Source organism: Biomphalaria glabrata, chromosome 4, assembly GCF_947242115.1.
Source record: "Biomphalaria glabrata chromosome 4, xgBioGlab47.1, whole genome shotgun sequence".
Lineage (NCBI taxonomy): Eukaryota > Metazoa > Mollusca > Gastropoda > Planorbidae > Biomphalaria > Biomphalaria glabrata.
The window spans coordinates 38776035-38800131 of record NC_074714.1 but is presented as its reverse complement, the minus strand read 5'-3'; the positions used below and the strand labels follow the sequence as shown (position 1 = coordinate 38800131).

General features: G+C 30.5%; 1 protein-coding gene across 1 annotated transcript in view; it reads right to left on the bottom strand.

Moving 5' to 3' along the window:
* LOC106079389 (protocadherin Fat 4-like) overlaps positions 1 to 23374 on the bottom strand; it is a 207697-nt gene extending 184323 nt beyond the window's left edge. Inside the window, exon 1 of the mRNA XM_056027674.1 lies at positions 23368 to 23374. The gene's annotated coding sequence lies outside the window, so the exon portion shown is untranslated. The remainder of the gene's footprint in view (positions 1 to 23367) is intronic.
* Between the last annotated feature and the right edge of the window lie 723 nt (positions 23375 to 24097).

Below are 24097 nucleotides of genomic sequence, written 5' to 3'. Positions count from 1 at the left end.
GTGTATATTTAAGTTTTTAGAAAGTGTATATTTAAGTTTTTAGAAAGTGTATATTTAAGTTTTTAGAAAGTGTATATTTAAGTTTTTAGAAAGTGCATATTTAAGTTTTTAGAAAGTGTATATTTAAATTTTTAGAAAGTGCATATTTAAGTTTTTAGAAAGTGTATATTTAAGTTTTTAGAAAGTGTATATTTAAGTTTTTAGAAAGTGTATATTTAAGTTTTTAGAAAGTGTATATTTAAGTTTTTAGAAAGTGCATATTTAAGTTTTTAGAAAGTGTATATTTAAGTTTTTAGAAAGTGTATATTTAGGTTTTTAGAAAGTGTATATTTAAGTTTTTAGAAAGTGTATATTTAAGTTTTTAGAAAGTGTATATTTAAGTTTTTAGAAAGTGTATATTTAAGTTTTTAGAAAGTGTATATTTAAGTTTTTAGAAAGTGTATATTTAAGTTTTTAGAAAGTGTATATTTTAGTTTTTAGAAAGTGTATATTTAAGTTTTTAGAAAGTGCATATTTAAGTTTTTAGAAAGTGTATATTTAAGTTTTTAGAAAGTGTATATTTTAGTTTTTAGAAAGTGTATATTTAAGTTTTTAGAAAGTGTATATTTAAGTTTTTAGAAAGTGCATATTTAAGTTTTTAGAAAGTGTATATTTAAGTTTTTAGAAAGTGTATATTTAAGTTTTTAGAAAGTGTATATTTAAGTTTTTAGAAAGTGTATATTTAAATTTTTAGAAAGTGCATATTTAAGTTTTTAGAAAGTGTATATTTAAGTTTTTAGAAAGTGTATATTTAAGTTTTTAGAAAGTGTATATTTAAGTTTTTAGAAAGTGTATATTTAAGTTTTTAGAAAGTGTATATTTAAGTTTTTAGAAAGTGTATATTTAAGTTTTTAGAAAGTGTATATTTAAGTTTTTAGAAAGTGTATATTTAAGTTTTTAGAAAGTGTATTTTTAAGTTTTTAGAAAGTGTATATTTAAGTTTTTAGAAAGTGTATATTTAAGTTTTTAGAAAGTGTATATTTAAGTTTTTAGAAAGTGTATATTTAAGTTTTTAGAAAGTGTATATTTAAGTTTTTAGAAAGTGCATATTTAAGTTTTTAGAAAGTGTATATTTAAGTTTTTAGAAAGTGCATATTTAAGTTTTTAGAAAGTGTATATTTAAGTTTTTAGAAAGTGCATATTTAAGTTTTTAGAAAGTGCATATTTAAGTTTTTAGAAAGTGTATATTTAAGTTTTTAGAAAGTGCATATTTAAGTTTTTAGAAAGTGTATATTTAAGTTTTTAGAAAGTGTATATTTAAGTTTTTAGAAAGTGTATATTTAAGTTTTTAGAAAGTGCATATTTAAGTTTTTAGAAAGTGTATATTTAAGTTTTTAGAAAGTGTATATTTTAGTTTTTAGAAAGTGTATATTTTAGTTTTTAGAAAGTGTATATTTAAGTTTTTAGAAAGTGTATATTTAAGTTTTTAGAAAGTGTATATTTAAGTTTTTAGAAAGTGTATATTTAAGTTTTTAGAAAGTGTATATTTAAGTTTTTAGAAAGTGTATATTTAAGTTTTTAGAAAGTGTATATTTAAGTTTTTAGAAAGTGTATATTTAAGTTTTTAGAAAGTGTATATTTAAATTTTTAGAAAGTGCATATTTAAGTTTTTAGAAAGTGTATATTTAAGTTTTTAGAAAGTGTATATTTAAGTTTTTAGAAAGTGTATATTTAAGTTTTTAGAAAGTGTATATTTAAGTTTTTAGAAAGTGTATATTTAAGTTTTTAGAAAGTGTATATTTAAGTTTTTAGAAAGTGTATATTTAAGTTTTTAGAAAGTGTATATTTAAGTTTTTAGAAAGTGTATATTTAAGTTTTTAGAAAGTGTATATTTAAGTTTTTAGAAAGTATATATTTAAGTTTTTAGAAAGTGTATATTTAAGTTTTTAGAAAGTGTATATTTAAGTTTTTAGAAAGTGTATATTTAAGTTTTAGAAAGTGCATATTTAAGTTTTTAGAAAGTGTATATTTAAATTTTTAGAAAGTGCATATTTAAATTTTTAGAAAGTGTATATTTAAGTTTTTAGAAAGTGTATATTTAAGTTTTTAGAAAGTGTATATTTAAGTTTTTAGAAAGTGTATATTTAAGTTTTTAGAAAGTGCATATTTAAGTTTTTAGAAAGTGTATATTTAAGTTTTTAGAAAGTGTATATTTAGGTTTTTAGAAAGTGTATATTTAAGTTTTTAGAAAGTGTATATTTAAGTTTTTAGAAAGTGTATATTTAAGTTTTTAGAAAGTGTATATTTAAGTTTTTAGAAAGTGTATATTTAAGTTTTTAGAAAGTGTATATTTAAGTTTTTAGAAAGTGTATATTTAAGTTTTTAGAAAGTGTATATTTAAGTTTTTAGAAAGTGTATATTTAAGTTTTTAGAAAGTGCATATTTAAGTTTTTAGAAAGTGTATATTTAAGTTTTTAGAAAGTGCATATTTAAGTTTTTAGAAAGTGTATATTTAAGTTTTTAGAAAGTGCATATTTAAGTTTTTAGAAAGTGCATATTTAAGTTTTTAGAAAGTGTATATTTAAGTTTTTAGAAAGTGCATATTTAAGTTTTTAGAAAGTGTATATTTAAGTTTTTAGAAAGTGTATATTTAAGTTTTTAGAAAGTGTATATTTAAGTTTTTAGAAAGTGCATATTTAAGTTTTTAGAAAGTGTATATTTAAGTTTTTAGAAAGTGTATATTTTAGTTTTTAGAAAGTGTATATTTTAGTTTTTAGAAAGTGTATATTTAAGTTTTTAGAAAGTGTATATTTAAGTTTTTAGAAAGTGTATATTTAAGTTTTTAGAAAGTGTATATTTAAGTTTTTAGAAAGTGTATATTTAAGTTTTTAGAAAGTGTATATTTAAGTTTTTAGAAAGTGTATATTTAAGTTTTTAGAAAGTGTATATTTAAGTTTTTAGAAAGTGTATATTTAAATTTTTAGAAAGTGCATATTTAAGTTTTTAGAAAGTGTATATTTAAGTTTTTAGAAAGTGTATATTTAAGTTTTTAGAAAGTGTATATTTAAGTTTTTAGAAAGTGTATATTTAAGTTTTTAGAAAGTGTATATTTAAGTTTTTAGAAAGTGTATATTTAAGTTTTTAGAAAGTGTATATTTAAGTTTTTAGAAAGTGTATATTTAAGTTTTTAGAAAGTGTATATTTAAGTTTTTAGAAAGTGTATATTTAAGTTTTTAGAAAGTGTATATTTAAGTTTTTAGAAAGTGTATATTTAAGTTTTTAGAAAGTGTATATTTAAGTTTTTAGAAAGTGCATATTTAAGTTTTTAGAAAGTGTATATTTAAATTTTTAGAAAGTGCATATTTAAATTTTTAGAAAGTGTATATTTAAGTTTTTAGAAAGTGTATATTTAAGTTTTTAGAAAGTGTATATTTAAGTTTTTAGAAAGTGTATATTTAAGTTTTTAGAAAGTGCATATTTAAGTTTTTAGAAAGTGTATATTTAAGTTTTTAGAAAGTGTATATTTAGGTTTTTAGAAAGTGTATATTTAAGTTTTTAGAAAGTGTATATTTAAGTTTTTAGAAAGTGTATATTTAAGTTTTTAGAAAGTGTATATTTAAGTTTTTAGAAAGTGTATATTTAAGTTTTTAGAAAGTGTATATTTAAGTTTTTAGAAAGTGTATATTTTAGTTTTTAGAAAGTGTATATTTAAGTTTTTAGAAAGTGCATATTTAAGTTTTTAGAAAGTGTATATTTAAGTTTTTAGAAAGTGAATATTTTAGTTTTTAGAAAGTGTATATTTAAGTTTTTAGAAAGTGCATATTTAAGTTTTAGGAAAGTGTATATTTAAGTTTTTTGAAAGTGTATATTTAAGTTTTTAGAAAGTGTATATTTAAGTTTTTAGAAAGTGTATATTTAAATTTTTAGAAAGTGCATATTTAAGTTTTTAGAAAGTGTATATTTAAGTTTTTAGAAAGTGTATATTTAAGTTTTTAGAAAGTGTATATTTAAGTTTTTAGAAAGTGTATATTTAAGTTTTTAGAAAGTGTATATTTAAGTTTTTAGAAAGTGTATATTTAAGTTTTTAGAAAGTGTATATTTAAGTTTTTAGAAAGTGTATATTTAAGTTTTTAGAAAGTGTATATTTAAGTTTTTAGAAAGTGTATTTTTAAGTTTTTAGAAAGTGTATATTTAAGTTTTTAGAAAGTGTATATTTAAGTTTTTAGAAAGTGTATATTTAAGTTTTTAGAAAGTGTATATTTAAGTTTTTAGAAAGTGTATATTTAAGTTTTTAGAAAGTGCATATTTAAGTTTTTAGAAAGTGTATATTTAAGTTTTTAGAAAGTGCATATTTAAGTTTTTAGAAAGTGTATATTTAAGTTTTTAGAAAGTGCATATTTAAATTTTTAGAAAGTGCATATTTAAGTTTTTAGAAAGTGTATATTTAAGTTTTTAGAAAGTGCATATTTAAGTTTTTAGAAAGTGTATATTTAAGTTTTTAGAAAGTGTATATTTAAGTTTTTAGAAAGTGCATATTTAAATTTTTAGAAAGTGTATATTTAAGTTTTTAGAAAGTGTATATTTAAGTTTTTAGAAAGTGTATATTTAAGTTTTTAGAAAGTGTATATTTAAGTTTTTAGAAAGTGCATATTTAAGTTTTTAGAAAGTGTATATTTAAGTTTTTAGAAAGTGTATATTTAGGTTTTTAGAAAGTGTATATTTAAGTTTTTAGAAAGTGTATATTTAAGTTTTTAGAAAGTGTATATTTAAGTTTTTAGAAAGTGTATATTTAAGTTTTTAGAAAGTGTATATTTAAGTTTTTAGAAAGTGTATATTTAAGTTTTTAGAAAGTGTATATTTTAGTTTTTAGAAAGTGTATATTTAAGTTTTTAGAAAGTGCATATTTAAGTTTTTAGAAAGTGTATATTTAAGTTTTTAGAAAGTGTATATTTTAGTTTTTAGAAAGTGTATATTTAAGTTTTTAGAAAGTGTATATTTAAGTTTTTAGAAAGTGCATATTTAAGTTTTAGGAAAGTGTATATTTAAGTTTTTTGAAAGTGTATATTTAAGTTTTTAGAAAGTGTATATTTAAGTTTTTAGAAAGTGTATATTTAAATTTTTAGAAAGTGCATATTTAAGTTTTTAGAAAGTGTATATTTAAGTTTTTAGAAAGTGTATATTTAAGTTTTTAGAAAGTGTATATTTAAGTTTTTAGAAAGTGTATATTTAAGTTTTTAGAAAGTGTATATTTAAGTTTTTAGAAAGTGTATATTTAAGTTTTTAGAAAGTGTATATTTAAGTTTTTAGAAAGTGTATATTTAAGTTTTTAGAAAGTGTATTTTTAAGTTTTTAGAAAGTGTATATTTAAGTTTTTAGAAAGTGTATATTTAAGTTTTTAGAAAGTGTATATTTAAGTTTTTAGAAAGTGTATATTTAAGTTTTTAGAAAGTGTATATTTAAGTTTTTAGAAAGTGCATATTTAAGTTTTTAGAAAGTGTATATTTAAGTTTTTAGAAAGTGCATATTTAAGTTTTTAGAAAGTGTATATTTAAGTTTTTAGAAAGTGCATATTTAAGTTTTTAGAAAGTGCATATTTAAGTTTTTAGAAAGTGTATATTTAAGTTTTTAGAAAGTGCATATTTAAGTTTTTAGAAAGTGTATATTTAAGTTTTTAGAAAGTGTATATTTAAGTTTTTAGAAAGTGTATATTTAAGTTTTTAGAAAGTGCATATTTAAGTTTTTAGAAAGTGTATATTTAAGTTTTTAGAAAGTGTATATTTTAGTTTTTAGAAAGTGTATATTTTAGTTTTTAGAAAGTGTATATTTAAGTTTTTAGAAAGTGTATATTTAAGTTTTTAGAAAGTGTATATTTAAGTTTTTAGAAAGTGTATATTTAAGTTTTTAGAAAGTGTATATTTAAGTTTTTAGAAAGTGTATATTTAAGTTTTTAGAAAGTGTATATTTAAGTTTTTAGAAAGTGTATATTTAAGTTTTTAGAAAGTGTATATTTAAATTTTTAGAAAGTGCATATTTAAGTTTTTAGAAAGTGTATATTTAAGTTTTTAGAAAGTGTATATTTAAGTTTTTAGAAAGTGTATATTTAAGTTTTTAGAAAGTGTATATTTAAGTTTTTAGAAAGTGTATATTTAAGTTTTTAGAAAGTGTATATTTAAGTTTTTAGAAAGTGTATATTTAAGTTTTTAGAAAGTGTATATTTAAGTTTTTAGAAAGTGTATATTTAAGTTTTTAGAAAGTGTATATTTAAGTTTTTAGAAAGTGTATATTTAAGTTTTTAGAAAGTGTATATTTAAGTTTTTAGAAAGTGTATATTTAAGTTTTTAGAAAGTGCATATTTAAGTTTTTAGAAAGTGTATATTTAAGTTTTTAGAAAGTGCATATTTAAGTTTTTAGAAAGTGTATATTTAAGTTTTTAGAAAGTGTATATTTAAGTTTTTAGAAAGTGTATATTTAAGTTTTTAGAAAGTGCATATTTAAGTTTTTAGAAAATGTATATTTAAGTTTTTAGAAAGTGTATATTTAAGTTTTTAGAAAGTGTATATTTAAGTTTTTAGAAAGTGTATATTTAAGTTTTTAGAAAGTGCATATTTAAGTTTTTAGAAAGTGTATATTTAAGTTTTTAGAAAGTGCATATTTAAGTTTTTAGAAAGTGTATATTTAAGTTTTTAGAAAGTGCATATTTAAGTTTTTAGAAAGTGTATATTTAAGTTTTTAGAAAGTGCATATTTAAGTTTTTAGAAAGTGTATATTTAAGTTTTTAGAAAGTGTATATTTAAGTTTTTAGAAAGTGTATATATAAGTTTTTAGAAAGTGTATATTTAAGTTTTTAGAAAGTGTATATTTAAGTTTTTAGAAAGTGTATATTTAAGTTTTTAGAAAGTGTATATTTAAGTTTTTAGAAAGTGTATATTTAAGTTTTTAGAAAGTGTATATTTAAGTTTTTAGAAAGTGCATATTTAAGTTTTTAGAAAGTGTATATTTAAGTTTTTAGAAAGTGCATATTTAAGTTTTTAGAAAGTGTATATTTAAGTTTTTAGAAAGTGTATATTTAAGTTTTTAGAAAGTGTATATTTAAGTTTTTAGAAAGTGCATATTTAAGTTTTTAGAAAATGTATATTTAAGTTTTTAGAAAGTGTATATTTAAGTTTTTAGAAAGTGTATATTTTAGTTTTTAGAAAGTGTATATTTAAGTTTTTAGAAAGTGCATATTTAAGTTTTTAGAAAGTGTATATTTAAGTTTTTAGAAAGTGCATATTTAAGTTTTTAGAAAGTGTATATTTAAGTTTTTAGAAAGTGCATATTTAAGTTTTTAGAAAGTGTATATTTAAGTTTTTAGAAAGTGCATATTTAAGTTTTTAGAAAGTGTATATTTAAGTTTTTAGAAAGTGTATATTTAAGTTTTTAGAAAGTGTATATTTAAGTTTTTAGAAAGTGTATATTTAAGTTTTTAGAAAGTGTATATTTTCCGAAAAAAATGTTAGAGAAAAAAACAACAACGTAAAAGTATTTCTTGTGGAGGCCCCTTTCTTGTGGAGGCCCCTTTCTTGTGGAGGCCCCTTTCTTGTGGAGGCCCCTTTCTTGTGGAGGCCCCTTTCTTGTGGAGGCCCCTTTCTTGTGGAGGCCCCTTTCTTGTGGAGGCCCCTTTCTTGTGGGTCCCGCAGGGCGGGGGATTCTCCCTTAAATCGGACCCTGTTTGTATAGTCAGTATGGGCGTTCCTAGAGAGGGATTGCGGCCGATGTTAATAAAAAAGAAATGACGGGTAAGATATAACTCAGCTGAGACATTGTAAGCAAGCGTGTAAAATTTGTCACAATCACAAGTAAATACACACACATTTAACAATAATAAAAACATTAGTATATTTATAAAAATAAATATTCTAGCACTGAAGATAATGATCTATAAAACTTAATTATAATTTATGAAATAAAAAAAAAACATACCCTAAGAAAATACTTTGAAAAACACACAGATGGACGCACTGTTTTTAACTCTATGTGTCAGAACTAATTCTTCTATAAACTCTTCCTTTTAAAATGCTCTAACAGTGTAGAACGGGCTGCCTGAATTAGTCACCAAATCCAATGTGATACTAGAGTTTAAGCTTAGTGGGAAGCGTGGCTAAAGACGTTTAAACTTGGCTTGGCATGAAGGGGGCTCAAGGTTCGACACCCGACTCGAGCAGAGTTTACTGAGCGCCTACAGGCAGCACGGAAAACCTTCTCCCAGATACCCTCTCCCCCCACTGGTCCACAAATGAGATTGAACCATAGAGCTCTAGGCATGGTATAGGCATAAAAGTAGCACTATATAAAAGTTAAAATTATTATTATTATTTAGCACAAATGACAAATTTTTCTGGAAGGAACGTCTATGATTTATAAGATAAGTTAGATATATATATATATACTCAGTTCACTTTTAGCCCTTTGTCTATATAAGTGTTGTTTTTTTTTCTATTTGCGACACTATTATGGTGAGTGAAACGCAATTTTTTATTATAGATTACCTTTCTTCATCTTTTCAAATTCTTCCCTCCCTCTCCCGGTATTCTTTCCCTTCTCGTGGTCCATAGTACATTTTTATTTCGTCTTATGCCCACCTAAACTTTAATCAATATTCATTAATAGAATATTGTATTAGACCATGGGAAGAAAATATAAAAGAATAGACAGGCCTGTCAGTTAATGAAATTCTATCCAAGTAAAAGGACAGTGAGGAATGGAGAAAGACGGTTAACAGTTCTTGTATGGTGCCCCAACGGTATAACAGACTAAGGGATAAGTGAAGGTGAATTGGCAGTTTTCAGTAGTAATTATACTATGGTTCATTTCGAGGAGCATTTCTTGTTTTTGCTATAATGACCTATTTCGGAGAGGAATTTTCGTCCGCATACTGCATACTACACGTGAATGTAGAACCCGACAGTTTGTTGGAGGAGCCAGTTTTTTTTTTTTTTCGTTCGGTTCGTTTTTAATGGAATGTCTTTCGATCATTTCTTGAAACCTTGTGAGGCCTAGACTCAGAGAGATGTCTATTCACATAATGCACCTGAGGGCGACTAATTGTGCAATTGGCAAGTATTCATTGAGGATGACTTTGAGGATTCCTTCGTTCTCTATACAATGGATCTGACCAAGCCAAAGCAGTTCCAGGGAGATGAGTTGGGTGGGGAGACCCGTACGAGCAAGTATCTCAGCGTAGATTGTTACTTCTGACTAATTTACACTTTTTTTTTGTATCGCGTATATGATCTATGTTTCATTCCCAAACAGTTATGTACTCAGAATAGCCGTTCCATTGACTTACTAGTAGTGCCATTCCTCTTATCGTTGTCATTGGCGTTCACTGTGAACAAAGTGATCCCCACACTGCTGTTCTCAGCCAAATAGTATGTAGGCCTACTGTCAGTCGGGATTGCAGGTTGCCGAGGAGAGGATGAAGACTTGTCATTTATTCCAGTCACCTAGGAAAGTGACCCATGTATTAAAATCGCTAATCTAAAATAGCATAAGTCTTTATGAATAGGTCATCAGAAAGGCAATATCTTACAACAAGCAAGCATTTCCAGTTTTTAAATGCCCTAAATTAGTATTTAATACATAGTTAAATCTAATTCCAGTCAAAGAAATTTGTTAAGACAAGTAAAAAAAATTAATACAATATTACATAGAGAGCTTGTGTTTCACCCCTCCTTTTCATAAAATATAACCTCTTTTTTTTTCACTATTAATAATAAATAGTAAATGGTGAAAAAAAAATATATATTATTTTTTTTTAAGTTGGCTAGCTGTAGTAGTTTTTGAGGTCTAAATGTGACGCTCGAACAAGCGGGCGGACAGAGAGCAAAGCAAAACTAAAAGTGGCTTTTCCTTTTTAAGGGGGCGCTAAAAACTGATAACATGTAAATTGTAGATAAGCAAAGTATCCAAAAATCACACTTTCATTTTTTCCTAAGATCTTTTAATGCGTTTATGATAATGTGAAGATGAGGAATAAACTTTTAATCAAATTGAAAACTAACGTTAATAATAAACGTATCCTAGTTTAATAGGCCCTATCAGTATATTTATATTTATTTCTAACTGGACTAGTCAATAAAGTAGCTTCAACAATTAAAACCATGTTACATTCAAAGCTTTATTACTTTGAATGACAAACAAATTCACACATAGTAGAAATCACAACACGAAATACAGTAGGCCACAGGCCGGCCATCTTGGTTAAGTGTCAGAAGCATCTGTCTCCACTGTTAGCGGGCGATTGTAATCTATAGTGTAAACAGCCGATTCCTCAAGCTCGTCCTTTAGGTTCTGGAATGCTTGTTTGACCTCCTCAGGGACAGGAAATCGTTTATTTCTAGTTAACAAGCTGATTTTGTCTGAGAAGTTAGGAATCCATAGAGAATAAAAAGCCAGCAGGCCAACTATTCGTTTCTGTTCTCGCAGGTTTGACGGAGCATTTAAGGCTCTGAATCTTTCTGGGTCAGGCTTGAGATGACCTTTAGATATTTCGTACCCCAGCAGTGTGACACTATGTGTTCCGATCTCACTTTTAGCTTCGTTAAAAATAATACCATACTTCTGAGCTACTTTGAAGAACCTCTGCAGGTTTCTATCATGAGACTCGGCATCATGTCCACATTGTCCACATAAGCGTATTTTCTAGTTGCTCGTCTTCGATTATTTTATCTACAGTTCGTTGGAAACAAGCCACTCCATTTGTAACTTTAAACTAGTAACGTCTACCCCCAGCCTCGAAAGCTGTAAATGTCCTTTCTTCTTCTTCAATCGAGATCTGATGATAGGCATACTTGAGGTCCAGAGTGCTAAAGACAGAAAATTGTGCTCTCTTCTCTGCTAATTCATCCATTCTTGGCATGGGATAGGCGTCTAGCAGCGTAAATCTGTTGATCGTCTGACTATAGTCAATAACCATACGTCTTTTGTGCCTCTCATTTGCTGTTATTAGAACCTGACAGGGAGGCCAATACGAGGAAAGCGCAAACAGGGACGTCCTAGTACAGGCTGGCGCTGCACATTCATAGAGGACTTCAGAGCAGTAGACACTAGTTAGAAGAGGCTTTAGACAGATCTTTGTGTAGATAGCTTGCCGTCCAATGCTCTGTACGGCGCGGGAGGATCTAAGTCTAAGTCTAAACCCAAGCCTCCCGCAGTACGGCGGGGGATGGCGATGGGCATGGTTTGAGTCCGTGACCATCGAGTCCACCAAACGACAGTCCAGAGTGCATACCACACGACTAGGCAGCCATCAATATGTCTCTACTGAAGGAACGAATTTAGCATAATTTCAGATACAAATAAAATGTTCAACATAAGCATAAGTTTGTTTTTTTCAAATAATGAAGAAATTAGATGAAGAAATTAGAGTTTGTATCTAACACAATCTCAGCTAAAGGCCTAAAACTGGTCCGTCCATGGATCCGATATTTTCAGCACTTATATCAGACGTTTTGAACAACAGCAGGCCAACAATCACAGTTCTACCTCCACCCTTACATAATGAGGGTTTTGCTGGGGGCTTTCTTACCTCTACTCAAGAGCCATTGGTTTGAGATATGTAATAATTATAACTATAAGATAACGTAGCCCAACATAAGTTGTGTGTAATTGAGAAGCTAACAGAAATAAAACTGTCTTGTATTTCCAAGACAGTCCGATACAGGAGTCATCAACAACTAAATGACATTGTTTGCTTTTCTGTTACCTTCCTTTTTTGGTCGGCAATATTCCTTACCTTTTGAATTTTGTAGTGTGGTTTCCATGTCGTTAACCTTATTCCATGTTGCCAGTAACAGTGACATCTTGTGACCATTAGTTTAATAGTTACGTAAGGAAAGGATACCGTAAGAATGTTTAAAAGGAAAGGATACCGTGAGAATGTTTGAAAGGAAAGGATACCGTGAGAAAGTTTGAAAGGAAAGGATACCGTGAGAATGTTTGAAAGGAAAGGATATCGTGAGAATGTTTGAAAGGAAAGGATACCGTGAGAATGTTTGAAAGGAAAGGATACCGTGAGAATATTTGAAAGGAAAGGATACCGTGAGAATGTTTGAAAGGAAAGGATACCGTGAGAATGTTTGAAAGGAAAGGATACCGTGAGAATGTTTGAAAGGAAAGGATACCGTGAGAATGTTTGAAAGGAAAGGATACCGTGAGAATGTTTGAAAGGAAAGGATACCGTGAGAATGTTTTGAAAGGAAAGGATACCGTGAGAATTTTTTGAAAGAAAAGGATACCGTGAGAATGTTTGAAAGGAAAGGATACCGTGAGAATGTTTGAAAGGAAAGGATACCGTGGGAATGTTTGAAAGGAAAGGATACCGTGAGAATGTTTGAAAGGAAAGGATACAGTGAGAATGTTTGAAAGGAAAGGATACCGTGAGAATGTTTGAAAGGAAAGGATACCGTGAGAATGTTTGAAAGGAAAGGATACCGTGAGAATGTTTGAAAGGAAAGGATACCGTGAGAATGTTTGAAAGGAAAGGATACAGTGAGAATGTTTGAAAGGAAAGGATACCGTGAGAATGTTTGAAAGGAAAGGATACAGTGAGAATGTTTGAAAGGAAAGGATACCGTGAGAATGTTTGAAAGGAAAGGATACCGTGAGAATTGTCGCAGTTATCTATGTAACTGTATAGTAGAATTAGTTCTCTAATTGATAGTGCGGCGTTGATCACTATATTGATGACGTCATTACATTATTAATATTTTCTGTGTAGACTAGAGGACTGAGCTTTTGTTGCTTGTCACAACTTCTAGTGACGTAAATTTAGTGTGTGTGTGATTTGCGTCATTTATCGTCTAGTACAGTCTCTCCATTGTTTTGTACGTTGGTACAGATAGACGTGTTTTGAGAGCTCTGGAATTTCTCCTTGGTTTTTGTTATTGGATAGCCTTAGCATTTGCCTTGGACATTTTCTTGTTGGATTATCTTGACCCCTGTTTAGGGTGAGTTTTATTTTTCATTGTATAGTTTTTCTATTTGAATTCGTTCGTATTTGTAAGTCTATAATTAGACTAGATATAGATGATTAGAAGAATCCTTTCTTTTATCTTCTATAGGGTTTTAGCGTCAAGACTAAGTTTTAGTCGTAGTCTCAGTTGAAGACTCTATTTCAAGTATTAGTGTCAAGTCTATATGTTAGACTCTGTGTCAAGTCTCAGTGTCAAGACTTGTTTATTCAGTCTCAGTTCTATATTGAGAGTACAACTTTAGGTCTACAGTCTACAGGACTGAGGTCTTTCTCTCAGTTGGTCGTCTGGTGTGCACGTTGATTTGTACATGAGTCTGAGGTTCAAGATTCCAGACTGCGGGTTGCAGTGGTCAGACCTGATGGTGTAGTGTCAACTATGAACTTCTACTTTTTGGAATTGTCGTCAGTGGACAGTACCTGATCTAGAGGCTAGATCTACATATATTACCAGTTGTTGTTTTTGAGATTGAAGGACTATGTGATCCATTGAACTACTTATTATAGTTAAGGTAATATACTATGTGTTTCATAATTATATGAATGTTCTATATCTAAGGAGACTAACTGGATCATTGTAGATTACATATTATTACATATTGATATTTCATACTATTATTATTAGTCATCATGAATCAGTCATTTGTAAATATATCACAAGAATAAATTTTATTGTTATTTACATCATACACTTAGTTTATTAGTTTATCTACAACTATATGTGTATGATGTGCTTGTCAGGCTGAACTTGAGCCAAAATATTATAAGTTCAGAAAATAATAACAATAATACAAATTGAAATAATATTTAATATTAATAAATATTTGCATTGGAAATATATAATAATAATTTGATAAATACAAGAATACAAGAACCTGACAAGAATGTTTGAAAGGAAAGGATACCGTGAGAATGTTTGAAAGGAAAGGATACCGTAAGAATGTTTGAAAGGAAAGGATACCGTGAGAATGTTTGAAAGGAAAGGATACCGTGAGAATGTTTGAAAGGAAAGGATACCGTGAGAATGTTTGAAAGGAAAGGATACCGTGAGAATGTTTGAAAGGAAAGGATACCGTGAGAATGTTTGAAAGGAAGGATACCGTGAGAATGTTTGAAAGGAAAGGATACCGTGAGAATGTTTGAAAGGAAACTGCTTGTTTTAATATGTCCTAGTCGTCCTCTCTTCCCTGGTGTTGCGTCATTGGCCTTCGTTTCATTTCACGATAGCCGCGATAGCCGCGCCTTGGACTACACTTCTTTGTTTTTTTCCGATTTTCAACCCCACAAAAAAGAGTGAGGTTAATAATCGGATGAGGCTTAGATTGATAACATGTAATTTCGTTGTTTTAGAGCCATAGTCCAATATAACATTATCCTCATTATCATAACTGTAATACTGACCTCTATAATGACAGTCACTGTAGGCACAGCATGCGGTCCATCATCTGAAACTTTGATAAACAATGTCTCTTTTTCAATGAGTTTGTAATCTAAGACATCGAGCGTTTCTATTGCTCCTGAGCTGTTCACACTGAAAAGTAAATGAATGAGAATAATGAGAATAAATAACGCTTGTCTTCGAGCAGATCAGTTCAAGATTAAAGAATAATTGTTTACAAAATGAATAGAGAGGATTCATACGTGATTTTTAACGTCTAAACTCTCCCACTCTAGCTTAGCTTATGCATAGAATCATCCACTATGATATTTTGTATGAATGGGGGAGGAAAGGTAAGGTGATTAAATAGGTTGCTTGTTCTTACCTGAAAAGAGTTGTGTTCCCTTGTACTATTGTGTAAGAGATATTGCGAAAGCTTGGGCTGTAGTCAGCATCAGTACAGTTCAGGCTGTAGACCTGAGTCAGAGCTGTTTTCAGAGTGAAACAGACATTAGACTCCATTATATATATATATGGGCGTAGCAAGAATTTTTTTTGGGGGGGGGGATTTTTTTCTACCCACCCCGCTCATCCCCCCTCCCTCGGTAATATATATATATATGTGTATGTGTGTATATATATATATTGTAAAATGTTTGTAAAATGTTTTACATGTTTCGGATGTTCCTTCAGAGTTGAAGATAATTACTTCCTAGTCCAAACCTCCCGCAGGACGACGGGGGATGGGAGCGGGCATGGTTTGAACCCTGGACCATCGATAAATCTGAACGACAGTCCAGCGCGCAAACCGCACGACCAGGTAGCCATCCTATCTGGGGAATTACAGTCACATCCAGCCATCCATATATATACATAATTAATCTTTATTACATTCTGACCCTTCATTCTTTCGGAAGACGTTTATTGTACTCTAGAATAGGTTCTTCTTGCAGTTAGTGGAAAAATTGTAGACTCCTCGTTCTTGCCAGCAAGGGGGTCTGGGGGAGCACTGGGAGATCCCCAGCGCGAAGCGGAGCCCCGCCGCCAAGCACTATTTCCGGCATTGAAAGCCAACACAATGCATATTCTGGGGTATCTACAGTGCATTATCCTGCTATTAAAAAGTTTTATTTTAAAAAACTAATCTGCTATTCGTACTGACTTAGACCCTCCCGCACTGTTCGGCGTATTTGGCGGCAAGCGGCTTCCACAAAAATCTGCCACTGGCAATGTCTGAAGCCTCTTCCCACATGCCCTGAGGACCTCCATGAATGTGTGGAGTCAAGTTGTACTAGGATGTCATCGCAACTCTTCTTAAGTGTAATTCATTTTGTTGGAGAACATGTCCGCAAATCTCATGCGACGCAGTGTCACAATCTTACTAAGGGGTCGATTCCCAGTTCGGCAAAGGATTTCCTTGATTTAGACCCGATCTCTATAACTGACTCCTAAAATCTGTCTTAGCCATCTTTGATGAGCCATATTTAGTGTTTTTCAATTTCAGCAGATGACTATTCACTGCACTTTATTAATGGAGCCCAGCCACTGGTAGAAAGGTGTAACCTCTCTTGACTACGCTCTTGGAATTAGGTGACTGTAGTTTGCTTTAGATTTTATATCGAAAAGGGAAGTTTTATCGTCAAAATCATCTGTTGGGGGGGTTTAAACTAAATAATCTCTTTAAATTCTACGGTCATAGAATTTGGTAACTGTAGTTTGCTTTAGAATAATAATGAAGAGAGAGGTTTTCAACCTCAAAACTCTCGGTAGGGGTATTTAAAACTCAAAACCATCTGAAGGGGTTTTAAACTTTTAAAAAAGCCATCTGGAGGTGGGGGGTTTAAACTCAAAACCCATCATTGGCTTGGCTGCGCTCAAAGAATTTTAGTGTGTAATTTGCTTTTTTTTTTTTATTTTGAAGAGTTGTTTTTTTAGCATCAAACCCCTCAGAAGAGGAGATTAAACTCTCATAGCATTTTTAGTGCGTAATTTGCTTTTTTTTATATTGAAGAGGTATTTTTTCGCTTCAAACCCCTTTGGCTACGCTCATAAATTTTAAAGTGTGTAATTTGCTTTTTTTATATTGAAGAGGTATTTTTTAGCTTCAAACCCCGCTGAATGAGGGTTTAAACTCAAACCCCCTTTGGCTACGCTGATAGAATTTTTGAGTTTGTAATTTACTTTTTTGTTTTTTAAAATATTTTACATGTTTCGGATGTTCCTTCAGAGTTGAAGATAGTTTATTTCCTAGTCCAAACCTGCCTCAGGACGACGGGGGATGGAAGCGGGCAGGGTTTGAACCCGGGACCATCGATAAATCAAAACGACAGTCCAGCGCGCAAACCGCAAGACCAGGCAGCCATTTTTTATATTGAAGAGGAGGTTTATCGTAAATTATGGAGGGGGTTTCAAAATCAAAATCTTCCTTAGCTGTGTTCTTGGAATTTGGGGATTGTCGTTTGTATTGTTTTATAGAAGAGGTGGATTTAACTGCGAAACCCCCTGGTAGGGGGGTTTTTAAATCAAAACCCCCTTGGCTGTGCTGGGACAAATGATGGTTTAGTATTAAAATCTCACCTAAAATAAACAGAATCAAGCAAAATAATCGGTCCCTTAATTCCGACACCCCCCTGACTACGCCCTTTATATATATATATATATATGTTTATATGTGTGTGCTTTACCTGCAAAGTGCGAAAAATGGCAAAAGTGTGAGTTAGTTGAAGGAATTGGAGACTCTAAGTACACTAATTACCTGTTGTCTTTTCTGTAATACTAGTGTAGTGGACCTGTTCTTTACATTCAGGCGGGTTGTCATTGATGTCTAATACAGTTAAGGTGAAGGTCACAGACGACGATCTCGTATCACTGGTGTTAACTTAAATTAAATGTTAAGAAAATATATAGAAGGGCAGAGAGAGAGAAAGAGAGAGAGAGAGAGAAGGACACATCATCTATATTGACAAAGACATCTATACAGATCATCTTTACAGAAACAAAACACATTAATTCGACCTAAGTATATGACTATCATGACTGAAAGATCTTTATGGAGACAACTTGCCTAGGGAGTTCTTGTTCATAAAAATTTATAAATTGTTCATTTCAGGTCAATTCAACGTTACTTTTTTTTTTACAAAGCTTATATCAACTCTGTCTGTCTGTTAAAAAGCTATTGACAGTGAAAAAACATGGCCTCAGCCAGCTCTGGAAGAATGCGTGCAAATAAAAAATGGCTGGCTCCTTAAAACCAGAGCGAAAGCCACTATAACCTGCCTATATGTGGATGGGAGTGTCTCTCCAAAGTCGGGCTCCAGAGTCATATAAAAAAAATTGTTCTACGAGATGATCCCTAGTCGTTGAAGGGTGCCAACTATATTTAAAAAAAAAACGATCACGGTAACACTGACCAATTCTATCTGCTCCCTTTCCCAGCTGGTCCAGACACGTGATAGGATCATAGCGTATTGAGAAAACTGAAAGTATGAGATTGCGCTAAACAAAAACAATTGGTAAAAATATTTCTAACCGCAGATTTAGTACCCCTAGATCTATTAAAAATTTAATTACATCACTGATCCAAACTAAATGATACAACTACGCTTAATATATGCTTTGATTTATTTTAATTATTATTATTGTTTATTTTCTTGCTTTTTTATGTTTGTTTTTTTTGTATTCATAAAACTAAAGCGTCTTAATGATGTTGTGATGAGGCAAGAGAAACGCAATCATAGGCTTTGTTAATGTGGATATTTAAAAGTGCTATACTTAAAACACTACTAACCCATACAATGAAGGCTACAATTTTACAAACATAAAACACATAGAGAAAAAAATACAAAAGTAAAAGTGCGAAATGAAATAAGGTGACAAAGTTGCAGCACACGTTATCTAAAAGCAGTAGACATCTAGATCAGTGGCGTCACTAGGGGTGCGGGCCGAACTCTTGACACCAAAAAAGGGGGTGACACCCAAGTGAGAAAAACTGCACTTTTGCAATAGTAGACATTTGTTGTTTTTTCAGTAGCGAGATACCCGAAAGTGATTATGCACAATAGATGAATAGATATATATTACTTAAACCTTAAACTGTTTTCTGCTTGAAATAATTTTGGTTGAAGCTCCATCAAAATGTCCAAAATATCACACTATACTTTCCATCATCAGAAAAACTGTATGTACAACTTCATGTAAATTAACACTGCTTTGATTTTTAAAAAACAGTTTCATCTCAACTTTTTAAAAAAGCACCTTTATATCAGTCGAAGAGCTCTCACAAAGGCCGCGAGGCACACATTTGAGGCCCAGATAAAAGCTATTGTAGAAGACGTAAAGAAAACTTTAAAAAAAAAACTTCGTCGCACGGATTTGTCTTCATAATCGAACACATTGCCATTTTATCAGGAGAGTGTTTATCAAATGACGACAGTCTTCAGTCCCAAAATATCACGAGGCATATGAAGAATATTCATTAACCTTTGAAAAATGGAAAACATTGGATGTAGCACTTAGGATAAAGAGAGACGTAAGAAAAAAAAAAAGAGGAACACCTTGAACAGGTTTCTCGATTGTTTCTAGCAATGCTGAATTTCGCATTTCCTGGCGATATTGACACAGAGTCTTAATAGAAAAAAAAAAGAAATTTACTTGTGATAATGGAAATGTTGACTTAAGATGATCCAGTGATGAAATCAAATCTATAAAGTTGAGTAGCAGCGATGCACACAAAAAACTCAAAAAGATTTTATAACTATAAATGTTAAGCAAACCACCTAATCGATGTACTTATCAGACTTAATGGCTGCAAGGTACTTTGGTATCTTGTTTCACAGCATATCTGACATATTACACAATGATCTGATGTCCGAATTTATAAATGAATAGATTTTAAAAGGCAAAACAAGTTGATAAGATCAGTTTTAACATCTTAAAATGACTTGATAGTAATGTGCTTGACTTAAGGGTTTGACGAGCTCAGAAATATGCCTATCTAAGTACATGTAATTTTTGAAACATCAGAAAAATCTTTTTTTAATTGATGTGTAGATCTTTCACTTAATCTATGTGGTTAACATTATTTTCAGAATAACATTGTATTTTTTGGTACAACTAAAGATTATTTTTTTTCGCTATGAAAAAAAAAAAATCTTCTACAGGTGCAGTTCAAGAACTATTGCCAGTTGTCTGTGATTTTTTTTTTACTTTCTTTTGAGTAGATATACTGGAAGTACAACGATAAACAAGAAAACCATCAAACTACCAAAACATGACACGTTAACGCAAAATGTTATTTAGAGGGTTATTCTCAAATAAAACAAGGTTACAAAGACAGTTTGTGTGTGAAACACATACTCTAAATCGGTCCCCGAAGTGGTCCACCCAGGCAGAATATCTTATTGATCTAATTGTTTTGTCAAGGGCCAATCTCTTATTGAAATCCTCAAGAAAAAGAACATTTCTGTAAAAAAAAAAAAAAAAAAAAAAAGTATGTTTGGTGTACAGTTCACGCGATAGTATGAAAAACTACTTATTAATTATTGTTTTAAATTATGGCCAACTTATATGCATACTAAATAGATTTTTGCTCTTTAAAAAAAAAAGAAAACTTTTTTTGTGTGTAAATGTAGTAGTTAGTATGACATAACTTACATAACTTAGCAATACAAATGTAATAAAAGAATGTTTGGCAAAAAAATCTAAACCCATTTGCATAAATATGTTATGTGGAAGTATCCACCTTCTAAAGAGACACCCGCGTTTGTTACTATTAATACTGAATAGTTTCAGAAAAGAAAAAAGTAGCCGCTGCATCAGAACTTTGAATGGTCTAAAATAGTATGGTGTCAGATTTTCACTATCTTTTTTAGTTTACGAGATCTAAATGGGACGGACGGACTGACAGACAGACATTCCACACAAAACTAATAGTGTCTTTCCCCCTTTTGGTGGCCGCTAAAAAAAACATATTTCAAAAAAAAAAAATTAAATGAAGAACGTGGAACTCCTATTAAAAAACAGATGTCGATACTTAAGTGCATAGGCCTAACTAGATAGTTTTTTTTTATGCTGAGCTTCAACTTAAACTAAAATATATGATTGAAATAGGAGAAACATTTGAACAAATTCAAGTATAAAAAAGTGGTATTCAGCGACTGATCAAATATTGTTTATGTTTCAAAATTAGTAGCTGCATATGATGACTTACCAAAGTTTGATATTTGAAAAGAAATACCAAGACTGAGAAGACATCTTTAGTCAGCAAAAGTTTATTTTCCAATTAATGCCGTTAGGACTTCAAAGAATCTCTACTAATCTTTTCACACGTCTTCAACTGTTTTTTACCATCTGCGTCTCTGTGACGTCATGTGAAAAATGCGTTTTTAAAAATTGAATCTCATTAACAACTATTTGAGATCGACAAAGTGACAAATACGAATTTCATATGTCGCAATGCAATCTATTGAAAGCGAAATAATAGACATATATAGTTTTGGCACCTTTTGTTGTATTTTTGCAAAGTTTGAATAGTCTCATTCCTCGATATAAACATGAGTAATACAGTTTCCATCAGAAGCCTTTTAACATCTAATAAAGAACCCATGCGGTGCAGTGGATGTAAAAAATGTTTTTAAGTTATTAGCTTACATTTGATTTCATGTCATAATTATTGATATATTTTCATTACAAGGAACTTCTAAAATAAAATGGACAATCATTTTATAGCTGTCTAACCATCATTGAAGGTAGATAATCAGCTCAATGTAGGCTATCTCGGTTCAACAATTGCCGGCAAATATTCTTTTTTTCGTATCATACCTTCTAACACAGTCGTGTACATGAGTTTCGGTGTTGGTGTGGCATCTGCATCGATTTTTCTGTTGAGAGTTATCTTCCCGGTTTGGTGGTCTATTGTGAAAACTGACGTGGGATCTAGATATATTTAAAATCATACAATTGTTTAAGAAAACATATAAATACATTAAACATGTTTTACGGTATAATCATCTGAAATTTAAACAATAATGTTGTAACTCTTGGGTAGGCACTCAACGTAAAGGCAGGCAATTTAACACAGTGTAACAGGAAATAAAGATAGGTGTTTATTCACTAGGACAAACACATAGCATCTTTCAGCTTCCTCAGAGTCTTTCTACTAATTTACCAGTCCTTTAGACAGCAACCCGAATGTGGACCAACGACAGCCTTCCCCGCTTCACTCCAGGTCCCTTCTACAACCTTCAGGCAGCACAAAAGCTGGCTTCTTAGTTTCCAAGCATTCAGACTCTTCACAATCCCTGATGCACTGTGCTTCTCTCTCTCCTAGTGTCTTCCTGTTTACGTTCACTAGTGCGCTAGTGCGCACCTCAAGCACTGGTGCAAGGCAGGGTTACAACAATAAGTTAGGGTCAATTACATTCTAGAATTTAAATATTTTTTTGTTACAAAGACTATATCAATTCCTTCTGTCTGGTACAATATTTGTACATGATATTTCTCTCACATCTCATTCTCGGATCAATATGAAACTTCGCATAACTATTCATTGTATCTAATATAGCACGAATAATATAATCTATTGTTGTCGGATTTCCGAATTCTGAAAAGTTGCATGATCTTCAGTCTTAGAGATTAAACAAAACTACACTGCTGTATAATAAAGTACACAAAATTGCAAGTCACACATTTTCGTTTCATAAAACTCTTTTATCGGCCAGTCTATATTTATTTATGTCTATGGCCAAGACTAAGACTAAGACTGCTTTATTGATCTTTATGGAAATTTGTTGTGATTACAAAGACTCTTTTCTCATATAAAAACAACACAACAGAAACATATACATAAATACAACAGACACAACATAAAAAGTTCATTCATCGATTTCACATAGGCATCTTGGTCCTTTTCATGTTTCTTGGTCAACGAGTGGCGTTGATATAGTCTGGCCGAGTGAGGTACGAACGAGTTTTTGTACCGCTCTGTTCTTGTTTTGATTGACAGCATTCGCCCACTTCGCGACGACCTGACGTAGCTATTCGCGTCTGACATATATATATATATATATATATATATATATATATATATATATATATATATATATATATATATATATATAATTTTTATGTGCAGCAACACAGGCAATTAATTAGTTTGTTTGATATCGAAAAGTGGATATAAATCTTACAGTATTTAGATGTATGATTGTAAATGTTCAGTTATTCCCATTAGATAAGCTTTAGCTTTTTTATATTTCGCTTGTTTATACATACATATTAATTTTTATTGGGTATAAAGATGCAACCAGACGCCAGTTAAACTTGCCCGTCAGAATACCTGTTTGGACACTCTTCTGCCTGATAATGAAGTAATGCATGTCTATAGTGCCTGCAAGGTCTATTGCGATACGTTAATGGGTAAGGCCCTCTTTACTCGTAATAAAAAGACCTTCATTGACAATTTGATCAGGTTCTCAACATTTCAAATTCCCAGCCTCTTAAATGCTTAAATTTGCCTTTTACTTTTCTTTTCGCGTGCGTTGGCAAAGGAGAAGGAGAATTATCCTATGCTCCGAGAAATTCTTTTCTTTATATATATATGTATATAAATGAGAAAAGGAATTCCCCAAATCGTATGTCTACTGTATAGTTTACTCACCTACTAAAGTATAAACAGCTGTCCGGTTAGTCATGTTCTCTAAAGTGTAATTGAAAGGTACAATAGTCCCAACTGGACTCTCTTCATTCAAAGTGGCATTTCCGTTGTAGACAGTGATGTCAACAAAATTTAATACGTTAACGTTTAAAGTTACAAGGTCCTTAATACTTGCACCATCACTGTATGAAAATAAAGAGTTTTTAACCAGTAAATAAATGTCAATATTACAAAATGTTTCTGGGATTCGGCATCATGTGTGTATGGTAGTATTTGAAATGAATCAATACAAACATAGCCCAAAAAAAAAAACAACAAAAAAACAAACTTAAAATTTGAACTTACTTTAGGGAGATTGTTAACCTATAGCCTTTGGAAGTCTCATAATCCAACGATCCCGACAATTGTAAATTGTTACTTGATATTACAAATGGCCCACCGCCGTTGTTTTCTAGTTTCAGAGTTACAGATTTATTGTCTGGGTTGGTGTACTCCAGTTGTACAATCACGAATCCAACGGGCTCATCTTCTTTCACATTGAACACAGAGCTGTCATTTACGTTGGAGAATTTAGCTGAGGAGAATAGAGAAATGTGTGTAGTTTAGGCTAGATCTAGATAAAAAATGTTATTGTTTTGTCAGGCCCGTCTCGTTATTGTAACCCAGTAACCCACATTGCTGGCATGTCGGAAGAATGTGATAAGGGGTATAATTAAATTCCTTTTAGGCCTATATACATAGAATATAGACGATCTAACATGAATAAAGTTAGCATTTACACAGACAAGAAAGTGTTTGTTAGTCTCTACTAGCCTACTATTACATATCTATCTATCTATCTTTTGTTCCCATGGCAATCAAATCGTTAAATAGAAACAATCTGATATAAACTTTTCACATGTAAATTATGAGTGAGTGTGGTGTGAATATATATTTTTTTTTATAGTTACAGTATAACAAATGATGTAATGCACAAATTAAAAGACAAATTTCCTTACGAACAATAAAGATTATTATTATTATTCTCTATTCTCTCTCTCTCTCTCTCTCTCAACTGACTGGATGGCTGCCTATT